We start from the raw sequence: 22,371 nt of genomic DNA on the forward strand, positions 1-22,371 counted from the left end.
TAATTCGGAATCTCAATAGTATGGAAAACAACTCATTTTGTATGGTCGGGCCGCTGCATTGAACATCATTTAGCGAAAGACCGCTACTTGTCTTGGCCGACGCATCAAATACAACACGTATTTTTGTTGTCAAACTTGATTCTTTTAAAACCGCATGATGAGGTAATAATATTGAGTACCAATCTTCTCATCACCTACATCCTCGACTTGTTTCATGTGTCCTAGGTCGATATATTCTTGCATGAATTCATCGTAACTTTGTTTTAAATGGCTATTTTTCGCTAATTTTCTTTCTAGCGACTGAAATCTATTTAATGTTCCTTGCCTTGATTCGCCTAGCTGACCTTTTTTGTCGTTAAACGGAATTCGTACAATGAATCTGCCAGACGAGTCGCGCTCATAATGATCTTTAAAATGATTCTCGCAAAACTGTTCCCTTTCATTAAATATTTGATACGAATCACCTATTTCCTCTATTTCCCAAAAACGCTTCACGATTTCATCAGTTTTGTTTACGACTAAACAATTGACTGAATGCCTCTGATTCCCTTTACTCCAACCTCCTATAACGTTCCACCCAAAGGACGTATTTTGCAGCATAGGATTATGTTTTCCCAGTGAAACACGCTCAGGCAGTAGAACCTTCCAAAATATGTCGGCACCCAATAGGATGTCGATATCATTGCATATATTGAAAGTAGGATCTGCCAAAGTAATACGACTTGGAAGTGTAAAGTTATATTTTGGCATTGTAGTAGAAGGTATGGGTTCTGTGATCTTATTTATAATTAAACATGAAAGGCATGTTTTGAATGAACCTTGAACAGAAGAAATGTCGAGTATTGTTTGATATTGAATCTCCGATATAGTTTGACCAACACCAGAAATTTTAAATTGGGTTTTGTGTTTATTTAAATTTAACATTTTAACAGCCCTTTCAGTCACAAATGAACTTTGGGACCCGTTGTCAAGTAGTGCACGTAGAACTTGATTGTTGCCTTGTGCATCTGTTACATGAATTAAGACTGTTGACAAGTAGACTTGCCTTTGTTCATTTGCCACCGAGTGATTGACAATGGTAACTGGCACTTCAGTGTCAGTGACAATTTCACTGCCAACATGTGTCTCAATATGTAGTAAGGTATTATGCCTTTTGCCACATTTTCGACAACTAAATGAATGGCATGTTTTTGTGTTGTGTCCCTGTCTTAAACAGTTTAGACACAGCTTAAGCCTTTTAGTTTCTGAGATACGGTCATTTATTGAGAGCCCTTTAAATTTATTACAGTTGTAAATTGCATGATCCTTTTTACAATAATAACAACTGACCTTGACAGACACAGTGGCATACGCGCTTGATTTGAATGGTTTGTTCTTTGGCTTTTTAGACCTTTCATGTTCCAGTTTCTCTAAAAGCTCACAACGCCCTTTTAGAAATTTATACATATCCGCCATGTTTGGAATTTGTGAGTTGTTGTTGACGATCTCCCATTCGCGTCGGGTAATATCGTCCATTTTGGTTGCGATTATGTAAATTATAAGAGTATCCCACGTATCTGTCGGCTCCCCCAAAGATTTTAGAGCACGCAAGTTTTTTGTCACAGAGTCGCAGAGATCTCGCAATTGAACATGTGATTCCTTTGTAACATTTGGATGATCGATAATGGCTTTAATATGATTGTGAATTATTAGGGTTATCGAACCTATCTTCTAACAATTGCCAAGTAATATCATAATTATATGCAGTAATTTCAATGGACTCGAGCAGCATCCCCTTGAAGACACGAGCGCAAATAATAAAGTTTTTGAACGTCGGACAAAGATTGATTTGCATGTATCAATGACTTAAATGCATCGCGAAATTCTAGCCAACCGTCATAGTGGCCCTTAAAACAAGGTAGATTTATTGTAGGCAATTTTATACCTGTAATTGGATTGCTCGCGACTGTATCTGATGATGACGTATTCGATTGTGTTTGATTATTTATGGTATAATCGTTGATTAATCTAGTAATTTTTGTTGTAACGTCATAGAATGAATCTTCAAACTCCGCCAATTCAGAACTATCCTCATTACCTTCGAGGTAGTATATTTCTGTAGAAATGGAAGAAAATTCATCTAATATACACGAATGTTTTTCCAAACGAATTCTTAATTGTGCTATTAATTCGTCATTAATGATTGCGGTGTCTATAGAGTTTACGTAATTATGCAACCTGGTCAGCTTGCCTTTGATTGTACGACGTTTACATTGTAATTTCTTAATGCTTTCAGTAGACATTGTGATCGTTTTGTTTTTCAAATGTAAAGAATTTTTTAAATTGGCAAATGTGCATGCAGGTAGTAGATGGGAAACAAAGACTCAAGTGGTTGTAGACACGTGTTACGCAGGCCTTTCGACTTGAAACCAATGGTTGTGGACACGTGCAATGCAGGCCCTTTTGACTTGAAACCCTGGTTTGTTTTTGAAATGACCTTGATGTTGCTATGGTTGTTGATTAGACTTCCTTTTGCTGGAATTCTTCTGGAATCGATGCCAAATCCAAACTTGACTTGCCTGCACTGGTTATTTCAACTGGAACCGTTGCCAATTGAACACTAATTGCTGTTTTCGGTACGACGGAACTTATCGCCACGTATTCTTCTGTGTGTTGAACAGGTGTTTTCCGTTCGCCCTTGCTTCTTGCTAATCTTGTACACGTAAATCCGGCTCGAAGGACCAATGTTTTGTATGTGTAATAGTTTTTGCTCGAAGGACCAATGTTTTGTATGTGCTGGACTAGTAAAACTGCCAAGTTTGTGATTTTTCTGTTTATATTGCTCAGAGCATCTGAACGTTGTGTGTTGCTCTCGAGCTGACTTAAAAGTAAGTAACTTAAAGCTAATTCACCCTAACTAACTAAGGGGAGCGGGTTGCGCATTAGACGTTGCCAATGTTGACAAATGCTCTAACAGAACCTCATTAATAAAGAGAGAATATTTAACTATTAATTTCCTGTGGCATAGACAACTACAGTACTTACATTGCAAAGGCGTACAGGATTTGTACAGAAAGCGACTGGTACACGGTAATAAATTGGATAATGATAAATTACCCATGTGGTGTGACAATGTCAACGAGGTAAGCAAGCAAGGAAACCCTTTACTGACAGAGAAGGAAGAAGTAAGTAGTTACTGAATATTGTTCATTCAGATATCTGCGGACCAATGCGAGTCAGATTCAGCGGTGGATCAAGATATATTCTTACATCAATAGATGATTATAATAGGTGGTTCCAGGTTTTTTCCTTAAGTCAAAGAGAGAAGTTTTTGAAAAATTTAAGGAGTACAAAAGAGCTCTCAAAAAACTAACTGGTAATGAAATTAAAAGAGAATTAGCTGAGAAATTGAAGATCAAAGATTGCTAGGTTTTTCTTTAGAATAGAAATTAACCAAAGTAAGAAAGGAGTAACACTTAAACAAAAAAAATATGTTTTAGAGAAATTCAGAATGGTGGATTGCAATCCAATTAAAACACTATATGACTGCAACTCAAAATTTAACAGAGATTTAAAACCATTCAAAGACCTCACACGATACAGAGAATTAATTGGTACTCTAATGTACTCTAATGTAACCGGCTTTACAATAATTAGCTGTGTCGTTGGATGTGGTACCGCCTTCCTTTCTGCCAATAGAACCTGGATTTGAGCCTCCTTTTCCTTTTCTTATTTCACTGTTCTTGTCTTTTAATAGGAACTTTAATAGGGTCACTAAATAAAAACGAAAATATCACTACCAACACTTTTCCGTAGTTGCTACCGAAACTTGGTTAAATGACGATCGTTACCTCTGCCATTGACAACGACAGAAAAGTCTCTTATTGTTAGCGACTTTTGTCAATTGTTCAAAGTGTGGGTAGCAACCAGGGAATATTGTTGAAAATTACAATTTTTTTTGAGTTGTTCGTCCTTCTTTTGTCTGAATTTAGTTATAATAGTTACCATAATCGAAAGAGAAGAGCTGTTAATTTGGCTTGTAACCTCGGTTACTAAACCAATAAACCATGTGTAGGGTCCGGAAAAAAGAAAAGCTAAGTGAAGGTGAGATACAGAGAGTGAAATAGTGCTTACACAGCTTTGTCGTCTAAACTAGGGATGCTATCGGTAAACTCTGATAGTACCCCTACTCCTAACGCTAATCCCAAATCTTTGTCCCAACTAGCCACCCCTACTCCTGCAAAGTCTCCCAGCTCCAAAACTCAGAAAACTTCTTGGAACTCGGTCACCCCCAAGGAGGTGATGTCGAAATTGTGTAACTACGACGCACCCCACCATTTATGGTTCAGTGTTGAAATTTATGTATATTGAATTGTATTAAAGTATTTTAGACCAAGTACCCTAAGAATTAGAAGAGCCTTCTCATAGAAAATAAACTCCTTGTTATTAAAGTAATTATTTAACGTTTCTAATTGAATGGAATTATTTGGTAGCACTACTGGCTAGTCGTCTCAGTCTCAGTTTCGGCTCGTATTTTTTGACAACTCACTGACAATCTTGACAACTGATCTTTGTGTAATTTTGTTTTGTTTGGTGTCCGATCCTATAATGCTCTTTGGCGAATTACAGAAAGAGGATATTTCAGTCTACCAAAGTGTGCGAAAAATGGGATCATATAAATATTAATCAAGGAGATGACCCAGCTTGTTAACCCAAAGTAGTTTACCTGAAACATTCTTCTCAATTTACAGCGCAATGTAGCTTAGGCTATTATAAAGAATGAAAAATTATAACACAACTTAAAACAAATAATGTTTCATTTTCTCTTGGGAATCCAATTGTGACTGACGCGATGACCTGTAGGAGTGTACTGAAACTACACATAAACTGTTAAAATTGTAATTTGAATTGTGCGCCTGTAGACAGTTAAGTTGTAATTTTAACACTAAATTCTTAAATATAAGTTTTTCTCCTGAAATAATAAATTCTTCCAAGAAAAATTAACAGGTTATGGAGCCAGAAAAGCCCAGGGAAGCCCAGAATGGCTTACTTACTGAGAAAAGTAATGAAGTTAATCTAAAACGTCAATACGACAATAGAAAAGTGTTTTCTCGTAACATCTGGAATAAGGGTTCTTAAATTGTCAGCAAACAATCAATTGGCATTAATTGAAAAGTTAACCGGCCGAGATAATTACGTAACGTGGCGATTTGCTCTAAAAACATACCTACAGCAAGAGGAGTTGTGGAACTGCATAGACCCCACCACATGTGTCATTGTGGACACAAAACGAGACACAAAGGCAAAAACTAAGATAAATTTACTAGTTGTCTAAATAAATTACGTGCACATGCAAGAGAGTAGTACTGCAAAAGAAGTATGGGATACGTTTTCATAAGTATTTGATGACTCTTTGTTGACACGCTGTGATGGGCTGCTGCGTGATCTCTATAATACTTCACTTACTGTATGTCAAAACGTAGAGAAATATGTGAGCAAAATTATGTGTACTGCTCACAAGCTCAGAAACATCGGTTTCGCAGTTGACGATGAATGGCTAGTTACATTACTACTCTCCGGTCTACCAGAGTCCTCCTATCAACCTATGATTATTGCTATTGAAAGCTCCGGCATGAAGATAACTTCAATTTCTGTGAAATCAAAACTATCACAAGATGTTAAACAACCTGAAAGTGACTCAACAGTATTCTCAGTCAACAATACCAACCACAAGAAACAAAGTAAGTAAGGGTGCTACACTTGTAATAAGTAAGGTCATAAAAGTCCTCAAATGCAAATCCAGGACCAAGGATCATCATTAAAAGAAGAAATGGAAGAAACAAATCAAATTTACTTGAAAGAAGACAACTTTTTTCTAAATTACATATTTCGAATAAGGTTCAATTGGACATTGGATGTTTTGTTTATATTTTAAGGTCTGCCATATGTCACAAGGAATCGTAATCTTAGCAACATAAATGTTATTTTCTTTTATTTGATAAACAAAATTCCTTCGTTGCTATTGAAACTTGAAAGTTCGTAAAATGTCACTCAGTCCAACACCCACTCCCAAATGTTCGTTTAGTTTTGTAATTACTAATTAATTAAAATTTTATTTATGTGTATATACATCTAGTTATCCTGTTTTCAATTTCATCCCTCACGTCGTCCGTATCACATATTCAAACTAAATTATAATAGTTGGAACTTCTCTTAGCAGCAATCTATTCTAATGGAAATATAAAGTTAACAAAGTTAACAAAAACAATTTCTTTTCACATGTTAATTATCTATCAGAATCACAGACAGTTTTTGTATGTCGACGATAGATCTGCAACTAATTTGATTTCCGTGACTTTCAGGAACAGTAATCGACATCTCCACAATAATGGCATCAAGTTGCCATTATTGTAATTGTTTAAATATTCCTAACGAGTTCCTAAGGAGTCCGCACGTTTTGACAACTCTGGGAATTTTGACAGCTAATGTGAGAGTATTTCGTTCTGCTTAATTGTTGTACTTATAATCGCGATACCGATTATGGAAAGAGGTTATTTTATACGACAAAACATCGCAGAACCTGGGATCCTACAGCAGTATTTGTGTAAAAAGCTACTTTAATGTGTGGGCAAACGCATCAAGATATGCTCCAGCTTTTCTTTTACATTTACCCAAAGTCATTTTAGCTTGAGCCGAACAAACTTTTCTAGAAAAACTACCGCCCAGTGATTAGTTTTTATAAAAAAATTAATCAACACCATATTCGCAAGTTATACTTTAGATAAAAGATTTTAATATAATGTGTTTGAAATTTAAAAATGAGTAATAATCACTTTACATTACAATCGTTATGATTATTTACAATGGAAAAATTACTTGTCAAATCCAGCCCATTTAGTTTAGCAAACAATAAATCATGGCAGATTCTATGAAATGCCTTTTAAATGCCTTTATAAACAGCATCAACCTGTAAATGATTATCAAGAGCACCAACTGTCGAGAGGTTATAAATAAGAAGGTTGGTCGCAGAAGATTTACATTTGCAAAATTCATGTTGACTCTCATTTATAATATTTTGGAACTATGGCATAATTATTTTGGAAATGATTTTTTTGGACAATCTTGGTAAACAACAAGTAAACTATCTCCATCCTTTAAGGTAGGTATAACAAACGATTTTTTACGTACGTTAGGAAATAAAGTAGATTTTAAAATCATATTAAGTTTCATTGTTAGAGGCTTTGTTACTGAGAATCCACAATTCGTTCAATACTGTAGAAGGAATATCATAAGGACCTCTATTACTAGATAAATCAAGACTTCTGAGTTCATTGAAAACATCAATCTGGACAAAATTATAATTACGTTTTGAATATAAACAAAAATATTAGATTTGTGTCTGCATTGAAGGCTAAAAAGTGAAACAAACAGCTAACGAAGTGTAAATACTTATTTCTTTTGTTGTTTTTGTCTTTTCAATGACGAAATTGTAAGAAGTTACCAAATAATTGTTCAAGATCAGTTTTGAAATCAAATGATATTTTGTACATATTCAGGTTTCAACAGCAATGAAGGCGAAATTTTATATATTTTCTATAAGATAATAATAAAACTTAAACATCTTTTTTAGCTGCTTTTTTTCAATATTGTTAAACTTATAAATTCACATCACATAATTAGGACCTTCCTACTTTCTGCATATTTTGGCAAATTGAAATAACCTCTCTCAGTAATTCGCCAAAGAGCATTATATTATTGGACACCAAACGAAACGAAATTACACAAAGATCAGTTGCCAAGATTGTCAATGAGCTGTCAAAAAATATTAACCGAAACTGAGATCTGAGACGGCTAATCATTAGCGCTGTTTTCTCCCAAACCAATTTAAAAGTTTCTTCTCTATGAGAAGTCTCTTCCAATTCTTAGTGTACTTGGTCTAAAATACTTTAATACAATTCCATATACATAAATTTGAATACTGAACCATAACTGGTGCATTGTAGATAGACAATTTCGACATCACCTCCTTGGGGGTGACCGAGTTCCTGAGTTTTGGAGCTGGAAGACTTTGCAGGAGTGGGGGTGGCTGGTTGGGATAAAGATTTGGGATTAGCGTTAACAACTCTTCTCTTTCGATTATGGTATCTATTATAACTAAATTCAGACAGAGGAAGGACGAACAACTCAAACAAAAATTGTTCCTATCAACAATATTCCCTGGTTGCACTTTGAACAATTGACAAAAGTCGCTAACAATAAGAGACCTTTCTGTCGTTACCAATGGCAGCGTTAACAATCGTCATTTATCCAAATTTGAGTGGCAACTACGGAAAAGAGTTTGTTAAGGAATGAAATTGCACATTGATACTTGGAACCCCTCTGTATAGATACCCTAACGCAAGCGTCATGCTACGCAGGGTTTTTAGTTCTTAGTTTTTAGTCTTTGACGTTTCTAGCCGAGTGCACACTTTGTAATAATATAATAAACGTTTAGGATTCTTGTAACATCGACTTTTAATCTCATCACACTCACACCTCAGTTTTCAAAAGTGTTTGTAGTGATATTTTTGTTTTTATTTAGTGTCCCTTTTTGTCTGAATTTAGTTAGTTACCAAATTCAGACAAATGAAAAATTTGTTTACTTGTCTGGTAACCTTGGTTACCAATTCAAGAAACAACTGAATTAAATTTTTGTTTTCGTACTTTAAACAGTTTAATAACCGAATTAGCGATAATGAAATGGGAAAACAGCAAGTGTGCCTGCAAAAGTCGAGTGGTTCCGAATCCTATTGAAACCGGACGGCACATCGCCAGTTCCGTTCTACAAGAAGTTCCTACTAAGGGACAAAAACCTTGAAAGATGGAAAGGAAAAGGCGGTTCAAATCCAGGTTCTATTGGCAGAAAGAAAGGTCAACCGCCCGGTAAACCCTGAGCACGGCTCCGTTCCAAGTTCCGAAAGAGTTAACTATCTAAAGTAAGTAACAACAGCAAAATTCGGCAAAGCGCCACACCGACATCAGACCCCCAAATGGAGTTAGACATAACGTTCGTACTTCTGTTTGAATTTAGTTATTAGAGTTGCCATATTCAGACAAAAGAGAAGAGTTTTTAATTTGGCTGGTAACCTCGGTTACTAAACCAATAAACCATGTGTAGAGTCCACGAAAAAGATAAGCCAAGAGGTACCCGAAAACTAGACGTAAGATTAAAATCTCGGAACTAGAGGGTGAATTACAACGAATGAAAGTAAGTAATGCAGTAAGCCGTCTGCCTATGGAGGTGTTCCCGAAATCTTGACGACGCACCCCTGTGCTCACCGAAAGGACACGGAAGCACTGGAAGTATTTGTTTCCATTAAGGTCAAAACACAAAAGTTAATAGTTAGAACATGCCTGCTTACAAGGCGACGTGGAATGATAATGCAAGGTACTCAGTAAAACGCTTATTGACTATCTTACAACATTGGTGGGCTGTATACAACTAACTCTGCTCTTACAACTTAACTCTGTTTCTATAACTACGCTCTTCTATTGTTTTTATTCTCCGTTGTCATCACAACCGTTATACACGATGTCTAGATATTCTAACATAACTTGCCTCGAGTGAATTGGACCAATGATGAGTAAGTATAGTGTTTGCATGAGTACTGAGGTTTACACTTTAAACTATCAATTATCATTGGTTGATTGTGTCTTATGAAATTTTGTACAATATGTTCCCATTTTATCTACATGTAAAAAAATTAAGAACTAAGTTTCCTAAGTTGTTCTCTAAAGAGCTTATAAAATTAACTATTCGTTATTCAATTTTGTTCATAAAATCTGGTAGACCAAAAAGTTTTCTTTACTTGTTTACCTCCAAACTTTAATCAGTTCAAACATTTCATACGAACCACATTTCTCTGAAGTTGCTCCTACGCTTCAATTCAAAATTATTAGTTAAATATTCTCGCTTTTATTAATGAGTCCCTGCCTCATTGGAAATGATAATCGGAAGAAATACTTGTGTATAGTAATGCTAGAAATGAAACAGATCGTATCAAACTGTTATTTTTAGATAATATTTTTGTCTAAATTCATTAATTTACTTACAGGAATCCCAACTAAACAAAGAATAAGAACTTTCATGTATATGACGCTCCTTAAAACAACACATTAATACCTAATTAATTTGTTTTCAGATTAAATTAAGCTTGAAATCTTAAAGTACGATGCAAAAAGCAAATGGTGTAAAGATTCGATTCTTTAAGCAAGAATTTGTGAGCGGCAAATTTCAACTAGGTACTGAAATTTTTCTATCACGTTTGGTTGGATTATTACCCTCAAATAACACTAAGATACCAATCTTTCCAAATTTGCTAATTTTATGTCAAAATTTAATTAGATTCCTCATCTCTAGATGACAACTTCAAATAATGTCAGCACATTTTATTAACAAAATCATGAAAAAGTGATTTCTACTTTACAATTTGCTGATTTGCAATCTTTGTTCAGATGAAATTTATAAATAATAGCTCTATCGTTTGTAATTTTGTTGAAATTTTCATCTACGTTTGTGCATATATATTTTAAGTGTCTCCACGTTTTCTTGAGAGCTGACAAATTGGACACCTTGGCCTTAGTTGCTGATTTATAATCGCGATTCCAGGAACCTGGGATCCTATTAATTAGTATTTTTCTAAAAAATCTTTATAAACATTCAAGAGGTGAAACACAATTTACTTTACCTACATGCTCCATACTTGCTTTAAAATAAAGTTCAAATCGTGGTGGTGAATCAAAACTTGAAGATTGTGATGCACAATATAAATTGAACTTTGCGAATGTTATTTGATGGGATAAGAACCCTTTAGAAGATAAATAAAAGTTGCTCAAGTTTTTTGTGCTCTTCGCAATAATTAAATGAACAAGTTTAGAAGGTAAATTTACCAAAGAATAGTTATGTACATAATCTGGGTTCAATAAGAACGAAGGCAGTTCTTCTTCCTTTCTATTTACCTGGAGGAATATCATCATCTGACACATGTCTGATCGGAATTCCAAATAAAAGCTTTTCTAAGAAAATTGTTTCTCAATTCTTGACTCTGTTATAGCGTAAGCTTTATTTTCAATAATAAGATGTTTTTTCGCATTGTAAATTAAATTGTATCAAAAGAATGTTTCACTGTTAACTGTCACAGAAGGATAGCTCCTCCATTATTATTATAGAATCCTGTGTTCAGAATATCTCGACAATTTAGAATATCATCTTTCTATATTTGGTATCGCCAATATAAAATCGACCAACAAGCAAAATGAAATAACTGAAATATCAGTTGTCAGTTAGTTTTCAAAACAAACGTACAGGACCAGAGTTCTCAAAAATTTATTCTCCTGTTTTAAGAAATTGTTAGTAAATAATTTCATTATTTATTCCTTATGGTATTACTCAAGCCTTAACCATTATGTTAAACCCTACACATTTTCCATTTAAATTCAATCCATTGATGTTAATCATCAAATTTGACTCTTTTAAGAAATTATGTGTTATGAATTACATCTGAAATAAATTGATGGCGTGTTTGTAGTTGTTGAGTTTTTGAATGATGAGATACCTAGTGTTCTCAAGTTTCACAGCTTCTTTTGAATGTTGAAATTGTTAATATTTCAAATTAAGTTGTAGGAACAATTGTAAATAACAGTTGCTAATTTACAATAAGTGTTGTATTGTTTTTTAAATTTGATTTCCCTTAGCTACATAATTTGTTGCATTTATTCAATCATATTGGAACAGTTACACTAATAACAAAATATATCTATTTTAGAGCTCTGATTTCAAATAGTGTTAATTCGTCATGAAATTCTCTAAAATCAAGTCACATGAAAAATTCCCGTGGGCTTTAATTTTGCTGAATCAAAATATTACCAATCATATTAAAATTCATTCAAGTAAAGTTAGGCATATGATATATTATCAAAACACCAAGATGTCTTAAAAACTGTAAAAAAGAATTCCGATTTGTATATATATCAAAAGTTAATCAAAGTTATACAATATTACATAGTACAGAGAGTATTTAGTGTACAATATCGTGTTATATATACCGCCCCTTTGGTTAACTGAATCAGTGCACTACATCGACGTATAATCAAATTGATTCATCCCTAATTAAAAATCGCTCCGTTATTTTCCTTCTTTCAAAAAAACCTTTGGTCACTGTGTTTTTCAATCTCTTCTACAATATGATATATTCAATCAATTTTTGAAGATAATTTTTGCAATACCCTCAAAAATTATTTCTTTTTACAGATGGCAAATTTAAATAAAGCATCCTAAGAACTCCATGTACATCCCAACGCATATGGAGAGTTACTACCACGATTTTAACATATTTTTAAAGCAAGTATGGAGCATATAGGTAAAGCAAGTAAATTGTGTCTCACTTCTTGAATGTCTATAAGAGCATAAACTTTCATTTCAATTATGATATTATTATTATTATAATTATTATTATAGATAATTTAGAAGAATACTGCTTAATAGGATACAAGGGTCCGCGATGTTTGGTAGTATAAAATACCTTCATTCTATGATCAGTATCGCGAATAAGCAGAACGAAAATACTCCATCTTTAGTTCTCGATGTTGTCAGTGTGTTGCCAAAACACGCATACTGTCAAGAAAATATGGAGACACCAAAAATATATATGCACCAAAGTAGATGAAAATTTTAGCAGAACTGCAAATGATAAAGCCATTAATTATAAGTTTCAACCGAACAAAGATTGCAAATCAATATTTACGCAGAAAATTGTAAAATAGAAATTACTATTTTATGATTTGGTTTATAAGTTGTGTTGATATCTAAATAATTTGCGATATAAAATTATCAAATATGGAAAGATTAGTATATCATTTGAGGGTGATAACCAATGTTGAAAAAGAAAATTTCAGTGTTGAAATCTGTCGCTCAGTTATTCAAGCTGAGAGAATCACCTACGTGAATTTACTGTTGATTTAAAAAGGTGAAATATTTAAACAGTTACAAAAATAGCAACTTACTGTCTGAAGGTTTAGATTACGTGCCCTGAAAGTCACTGAAATCAAATCAGTTGCAGATCTCTCGTCGACATTTATTTCAAGTTTCAATAGCAACCAATTGTTTGTCAAAAAATAAAATAACATTTATGTTGCTAAGATTACGTTTCCTTATGACATATGTCAGAAGTATGTAATTTAGCAAAAAAGTTGTCTTCTCCCAAGCAAAACTTGATTTGATTCTTATATTGTATTTCACCAAATTGTGGTTCAGTTATATCTTTTCTTATAATTCTATTCGTTTTAATCCACAGTGTCAGCAAATTGACAGAGCAAAGGAATATCGTGATGATTTTTCGATTTGTTATAATATTGTTGATGGTAGAACTGTTTCGAATCAATCTCATCCTTATATTTCAACCTACACTGGAAGACTATAAATGAGATTCACAAATAATTAAATATAACTTAACTTTACAAATAAAATTACTTAGTTTAACTTAAGTCGAAAATTTAGTTTGGTGTTATAAAATGGTTTCGACACATTGTCGATTTTTTCAACCACCAATTTTTCAGTAGAAAAATTTACAGCTATATATAACATAATTATTTATAATATATATACAACATAATTATTTATGAAACGCATTTACCGTCATAGAGTATAGATTACAATAGGAAAAATTTCTTCGCCACAATTATAAAATTATAATTATTATAAACATGCTTAATTCTCAAAATGAAAGTACCTGCTTTATACACAGACAGATATGTGGAACTCCAACGGGAACATTCCAGTCCTCAGCCTTTTTGGTAGAACTTTTGGTAATGCTGTTTTCTTCTTTATTGGGATTTTTGCTTGTACTTTTTTTGATTTCTTGGATTTTTTTTTCATATTTCCCGATATGTGGCTTTGTCATAGCACATTTCATCTTCATTTATATGATAGTAATCAGTCTGTCAATGTGTCAATTCCTGATGTCCAACGAATCGTCGAAATAGCTTATTTGTTTTTTATTTAAATTAAATAATTTAATTGTGTGTGTTTTAGCATAAGATATATCATTAATTATAAAAATCTTGAATACAGATGAAAATTATACGTACATTTAAATCCAATTCTTGGGCCACTAGAATCTTTCCAGCATTTGCCTTTTACATCGTACTTTCAGATTTCAATCTTAATTTATTGAATTTATTCTGAAAACAAATTATGTATAAGAGAGGTAGGTTTCGATATGAACTCATTAAAGTTTTGTGGTAACCAAATAAAGAAATCTTTTTGGGCTACTTGATTTTATGAAAAATATTTAATTTTGCTTATGACAACGAAATTCAAATATCTGCAAATGAATAATGAATTGTTAATGTCATAAGCTCTTTATAGAACAACTTAAGAAACATAGTTCTTAATTATTTTTACAGGTAGATCAAGTTGGAACATATTGTATAAAATTTCATAAGATTTGTGCTCTAAATCATTAATATCCATATTGCTTAAAAGTAAATCCCAATCAACTAATGACAAGTGATAGTTTAATGAGTAAACCTCAGAACTCATGAAAACACTAAACTCATTATTAGTCCAATTCACTCGGGGCAGGTTTCAATCTCCAGTTACTAAAAATATATCCACTGATGCACAATGATTGGAATAAAAATCAGAACCAGATGCTGGTAAACTGTTCCAATTATTCACTTTTGGCTTTTGACCATAATGGATATAAAGACTTCCAGTACTTTCATGTCTTTTCGGTGAGCACAGGGGTGCGTCATCATCAGACGATTTCGACATCACTTTTATAGGCGTGACCCACTTCGTGGAAAACTTTTGCGTTTCGGAGGTGTGGGGTGGCTAGTTGGGAGAAAGGATTGGTGTTAGAAGTAGGAGTATTTCCAGGATTTACCGAAGGTGTCTGTAGTTTAGCAGACAGCTTACTGCATTACTTACTTTCATTCGTTGTAGTTCACCCTCTAGTTCCGATATTTTAATCTTAAGGCCTCTTGAAGCGCCGGCAGACTTTTGGGTTTTATTGAGATTTTCAATTCATATAGTTTATTTATCTGAGTTTGAATCCGAATATAAACGCACACTGGTAAAATGTAATATTTTTCAAGGAAAAGAATAATATATATTAGGGCAAATTTTAATATTGATAAGATTTAGATGACTGAGATAATGTTAGAAATTGTTCAGTGTTCAAATTTATGTATTTTGAATTGAATTAAAGCAAAAAGGTCAATACACTGACATTTAGAAAAAAGTTTTCATAGAAAAGAAACACTTAAATTAGTTTGGCAATATTGTGAAGACTGATATGGAATACGGTTCGTATTCTTTGACAACTCCTTGACAATCTTGACAACTGATCTTTGTGTAATTTTATTTTGTTCGGTATCCGATCCTATAATGCTCTTTGGCGAATTACGGAAAGAGGTTATTTCAATCTGCCAAAATGTGGAGAATGTGTATCGTATAAATATTACTCCAGGAGCTGACCCAGCGTACTAAATTTGATAATATGCTTTCCTTAGTTAACTTAATGCTGTCTTGTTAACCCTAATTAGTTTACTTGAAGGATTCTTCTAAAAAAAATCTAATTTACAGCGCAATGTAGCTTACACTACTATAAAGAATGAACAATTTTGACACAACTTAAAACAAATAATGTTTCATCTCCTCTTGGGATGCCAATTGTAACTGATGCGATGACCAGGTAGGAGTGCACTGAAACTACACATAAACTGTTAAAATTGTAATTTGAATTGTGCGCCTGTGGACAGTTAAGTTGTAATTTTAACACTAAATTCTTAAATATAAATTTTTCTTGAGAAATAATAAATTCTTTTAAGCCCAGAAAGACTTATTTACTGAGAAAAGTAATAAAGTTAACCTAAAACGTCAATACGACAATTGAAAGGTGATATCTCGTAACATTTGGAATAAGGGTTCTTAAATTGTCAGCAAACAATCAATTGGCATTAATTGAAAAGTTAACCGGCCGAGATAATTACGTAACCTGGTTATTTACTATAGAAACACATCTACAGCAAGAAAAGTTGTGGACTGCATAAAACCCCCCACATGTGTCATTGTGGACACAAAACGAGACACAAAGGCAAAAACTAAGATAAATTTACTAGTTGACTCAATAAATTACGTGCACATACAAGAGAGTAGTACTGCAAAATAAGTATGGGATAAATCTTGGTTGACACGCTGTGATGGGCTGCTGCATGATCTCTGTAATACTTCACATACTGCATGTTAAAACGTAGAGAAATATATGAGTAAAATAATGTGTACCGCTCACAAGCTCAGAAACATTGGTTTCGAAGTTGACGATGAATGGCTATTTACAGTGCTACTCTCCGGTCTACCAGAATCCTATCAACCAATGATTATTGCTATTGAAAGCTCCGGCATGAAGATACCTTCTGTTTCTGTGAAATCAAAACTATCACAAGATGTTAAACAACCTGAAAGTGACTCAACAGTATTGTCAGTCATCAAGAAAATTAAAAACAACCACAGAAACAAAGTAAGGGTCCAAGGTGCTACACTTGTAACCAGTAAGGTCATAAAAGTCCTCAAATGCAAATCCAGAACCAAGAATGTTCAACAAAAAGCAAGTAGTTCATCATATGCTGCTGCGTTTGAGGCAACATCCAGCCAGAATGACCCATGGTAAGTGGCTTCCGATGCATCGTCACACATGACAAGACGTAAGAACATGCTTGAAAATATGACGGCTCCTGTCATACATAAAATCAGAGTCGCAAACAACAAAGTATAATCTGTGCAATGCTCAGAACAAGTGAGGTTGGACCATTATGACGATGAAGGTCAAAACAAAAAGGTGCGTGCTTTTTACAAAAGTATTATGTGTTCCTAAATTGGCAACAAATCTATTGTCTCTAAGTCAGATTATTTGCGATGGTAGCCAAATAAAATTTGACGGAACGAGCTGTGTTATTATGAAGAGCAGAAGTGAGGTAGTATCTTCCTACTGTAGCTTTATGTTAGGGTCGACTGGAACAGTATTAGGATCAGCATTAGTCATTTCAATTCTGTTTAAAATTTGTTCCATATAAATACTAAAACTCTTTTCGGTGTAGAGTCGAATTTGGCATGCCAGCAGCAAGGGAATTGTTTTAACCCATATGGTGACTTGTTCAATTTACATACCATGTTTTCGTCATGATCCAACCCTTCTTGTTAAGTCATAAATAGGTGTCTTCAAGTTCTCCATATTAAAATGCTGTTTTTACGTCTAGTTACTTGATTTTGTGATTATTTTGTACAGCCAAAGATAGTAACGATCGTATTGAACTGATTGTTTGTGCAAAAGTTTCCTGGTAATCAACACGTGCAATTTGTCCATATCATTTCACACACAGATGTGATTTGTAACGTGGTCATTAAATAAATGAATCACTGTCATTAAAGTTATTATAACAAATCGAAAAATCATCTCGATATTTCTTTTCTCTGTCAATTTGATGACACTGTCAATTAAAACAAATAGAAATATAATAAAAATATAACCACAATTTGATGTAATTTTAATACAATGAAAGAAACAAATCAAAATTACTTGAAAGATGACAACTTTTTTCTAAATTACATATTTCGAATATGGTTTAATTGGTCATTGGACGTTTTGTTTATATTGTAACGTGTGGCACATGTCACAAGGAAACGTAATCTTAGCAACATAAATGTTATTTTCTTTTATTTGATAAACAAAATTCCTTCATTGCTACTGAAACTTGAAAGTTCGTGATTTCCGTGATTTTTCAGCACTCGTAATCGAAATCCTCAAACAAAAAGTTGCCATTATTGTAATTGTTTAAATATTTCACTTTTTTAAATCAACAGTAAATTAACGTGGTTGATTCTTTCAGCTTGAATTAGTGAGCGACAATTTTCAACTATGCACTGAATTTTTCTCTTTCACTTTTGGTTGGGTTATCACTCTCCCACAACACTAAGATACCAATGTTTCCATATTTGCTAATTTTATGACGAAAATTATTTAGATTCCTCATGTCTGGATGACAAGTTCAAATAATGTCAACACAACTTTTAAACCAAATCATGAAATATTGATTTCTATTCTACAATTTTCTGCGTAAAGATTTGCAATCTTTTTACAGTAGAAATTTATAAGTAATAGCATTCTTTTGTTGATTTATTACATATATATTTTTAGTGTCTCCACGTTTTCTTGAGAGTTGCTATCGAGTACGCACGTTTTGACAACTTTCTGACATCTTAGTCAACTAATGTTGAAGTATTTCCGTTCTGGTTAATTGCTGATCTTATAATCGCGATACCGATTATAAAAAGAGGTTATTTTATACGACAAAGCATCGCAGAACCTGGAATCCTATTAACCATTATTTTTCTAAAAATCTACTTTATAGTGCAACAAGGGCAACATAATTAAAAGGAACGCTTACGAAATTATAGACATTCAAGAAGTGAGACACGATTACTTGTTTTACTTATATGTTCCACACTTGCTTTAAAAATATATTAAAATCGTGGTAGTAACTCTCCATATGCGTTGAGTTGTAAATGGAGTTCTTAGGATGCTTTATTTAAATTTGCAATTTGTAATAAGAAATAATTTTTGAGGGTATTAGAGAGTTTGATGAATAACCCGAAAAGTTTTGACAATGACAGAATATGGAAGGGCGTGACAACTAAGTTGACTTATTAATTACTGGTCAATAATAGTTGATGTTAACAGAGAAATGGAAAGATTAACTATTTCTACACATTATTTCTTCTTCAACAATAACGCATACTTTAAGCTGGAATTTATATGCTAAATTACTGTCCATCCCGTCTAAAAATTGTTCTGCAATCAGTGCACCAGAATATTCACCAGTTTTTCTTTTACATTTACGCAAATTTATTTTAGTTTGAGCCAAACCAACTTTTCTAGATAAACTACCGCCTAATCTGTTACACATTTCTAAATTTCAAACATATTACATTAAAATCTTTTATGTAAAGTGTAACTTTCGAAAATAATGTTGATTTATTTTTTTAAAAAAACTAATCACTTTACATTACAATCGTTATGATTATCTACAGTGGAAAACTTACTTGACAACTCCAGCCCAGTTAGTTCAGCAAACAATAAATCATGGCAGATTCTATCAGATGCCTTTTAAAAGTCTGTATAAACAACATCAACCTGTAAATGATTTTCAAGAGCAACAACTGTCGAATTGTTATAAATAAGAAGGTTGGTCGCAGAAGATTTACATTTGCAAAATCCATGTTGACTCTCATTTATAATATTTTGGAACTATTTTGAAAATGAATTTTTTTGGACAATTATGGAATACAAAACATTTTTCATACAGGCCTAAATTTGTTACAAGTAAACTATCTCCATTCTTTAAGGTAGGTGTAATAAATGATTTTTTCTGTACATTAGGAAATAAAGCACATTTTAAAAACAAGTTAAATTCCATTTTTAGAGGCTTTGTTAATGATAATCCACAATTCATTCAATGCTGTAGAAGGAATATCATAAGGACCTCTATTACTAGATAAATCTGACTTCTGAGTTCATTAAAAACATCAATCTGGAAAAAATTATTATTATTTTTTGAATATAAACCAAAATATTTTCATGACAAAACGATATTGCTTAAATTTGTGTTTGCATTGAAAGCTAAAAAACGAAACAAACAGCTCACGTGTAAAGACTAAATACTTATTTCTTTTGTAGTTTTCGTCTTTTCAACGACGAAATTGTAAGTTACCAAATAATTGTTCAGTTCAGTTCAGTTTTGAAATCAAATTACATTTTGTACATATTCAGGTTCCAACAGCAATGAAGGCGATATGTTTATTAATCAAAAGTAAAACATACTTCCGTTGTCTGAAGAATATGCAATGCTTTAATACAATTCAATATACATAAATTTGAACACTAAGGAAATCGGGTACCTCTGGAAACGTCGGCAGACATTTGGTTTTTATTGAGATTTTCACTTAGCTTGTCTCTTTTCCGGACACTACACATAGTTCACACACATAGTTTATTGATTTAGTAACCGAAGTTACCAGCAACTCTCCTCTTTCGAATATGGTAACTGAATTGGTCTGAATTTAGTTAGTTACTAAATTCAGACAAATAAAAAAATTTGTTTACCTGGTTGGTAACCTTGGTTACCAATCCAAGAAACAACTGAATTAAGTTTAGGTTTTCGTACTATAAACAGTTTAATAACTGAATTAGCGGTCATGAAATGAGTAAACAGCAAGCGTGCCTGCAAGAAGTTTGAGTGCTTCAGAGTCCTATTGGGGCCACACGGCACATCGCCAGTTTCATTTCAGAAGAAGTTCCTATTAAGAGACAAAAACCGTGAAATAAGAAAATGAAAAGGCGGCTCAAATCCAGGTTCGATTGTCAGAAAGACACAGCCAATTATTGTAAAGCCCCAGTTTTGATCGGCTGGATTAGAGTACATTAGAGTACCAATTAATTCTCTGTATCGTGTGGAGTCTTTGAACATTTTTAAATCTCTGTTAACTTTCTAAAATATATTTTTTTTGTTTAAGTGTTACTCTTTTCGTACTTTGGTTAATTTCTATTCCAAAATAAACCTAGCATTCTTAGATCTTCAATTTCTCAGCTAATTCTATCTTACTTTCATTACCAGTTCGTTTTTCAGCAGTTCTTTTGTACTCCTTAAATTTTTCAAGAAATTCTCCTTTTGACATGAGAAAATACACCTTGCACCATCCACTATTATCGTCTATAAATGTTCGAAGATATCTTGATCCACCTCTGGTTCTAACTCGCTTTGGTCCGCAGATGTCTGAATGAACAATATTCAGTAACTGCTTACTTCTTAATTATCTGGCAGTAAAGGGTGTCCTTGCATATTTACCTCATTGATATATGCCACACCACGTGGGTAATTTATCGTTATCCAATTTTATTTATACTTAATCAAATAATATAAAATATATAAAATATATAAAATAATTGTTTCAAAAGTGCCATACATCTTTGGAAATCTCGCATCCTTTGATACTCTTGAGGTCCGATGGGCTTATGCATAGGATTATGTCCGCATTTACCTTTTTATCTTATTTACATCCACGTTTTAAGCGCTGATTCACATTTTTTGTCACCCTGACATCTAACTGACTTTGATACTTCATTAACGAAATTCCAGGTATCGATTTTGGTAAGTAACGCCTCTACCTGAATCCGCCTCGTGTCGAAATTTTCTTTGGATAGAAGTTCAATTCTTGTACCACAGATCGCCATCTCGAGTCCCATGTTTCGATAGTATGGACCTACCTTATAACTCATCCTACATCTGAGAATTAAGCTTGTTTATTCTAATTATAATTTTAGAATAGTGCCGAAGTAATTCTTCCTTAAAATTTAATTACAGTACAGAACTGTAATCAGTAAATGTGTTTCCTAAAAAATTATGTCGCATATATCTTTTAAGTACTTCTTTCCACTAACTAATTGGAGGTTAAAATTAATTAAATTAACCACAAAACTTAAACAAAGTAGTTTCATTTGGAAAGTTATATTATATTTAAATATTTGGGAACCACATTTATAGTCATTTAGTGTAAGTTGAAATATAAGGATGAAATTGATTCGGAACAGTTCTACCATTAAAGTTATTATAACTCATCTCGACATTTCTTTGCTCTGTCAATTTGTTGACACTGTGGATTCAAACGAATAGAATTATAACAAAAAATATAACTGAACCACAATTTGATGTAATATTAATACAATATAAGATCAAATCAAATTTACTTGAAATAAGACAACGTGATTCCAAACCACATATTTCGAATTAGGTTTAATTGAATTAACCATAACTCTTGCCTATAATTGGACAGGCTGACATACATCATAAGGTGACGTAATCTTAGCAACATAAATGTTATTTTCTCTTATTTGACTAACATATCTCCCTTCGTTGCAACTGAAACAGGAAAGATTGCAAAATGTCACTCAATACAACACTCACTCCAAAATGTTCGTTTAATTTTGTACTAATTAATTAAAATTTTATTTATGTGTATATACATCAGGCAAGTTACTTGTTTTCAATTTCATCCCCCACCTCTCTTAGTAGCAAAATATATTTCTGCATTTAAGTATAAAGTTAATGAAAACAATTTCTATTCACATGTTAATTATCTGTCAGATTCACAGACAGTATTCCTTTGATGGAAAATAAATGTCGTCGAGACATCTACAACTGATTTGATTTCAGTGACTCGTAATCGGAACCTTCGGACAGTAGGTTCCTATTATTGTAACTGTTTAAATATGTCACCTTTTTAAATCAAAAAATAATTCA

This window comes from Aethina tumida, chromosome 1 (genome assembly GCF_024364675.1).
Source record: "Aethina tumida isolate Nest 87 chromosome 1, icAetTumi1.1, whole genome shotgun sequence".
NCBI lineage: Eukaryota > Metazoa > Arthropoda > Insecta > Coleoptera > Nitidulidae > Aethina > Aethina tumida.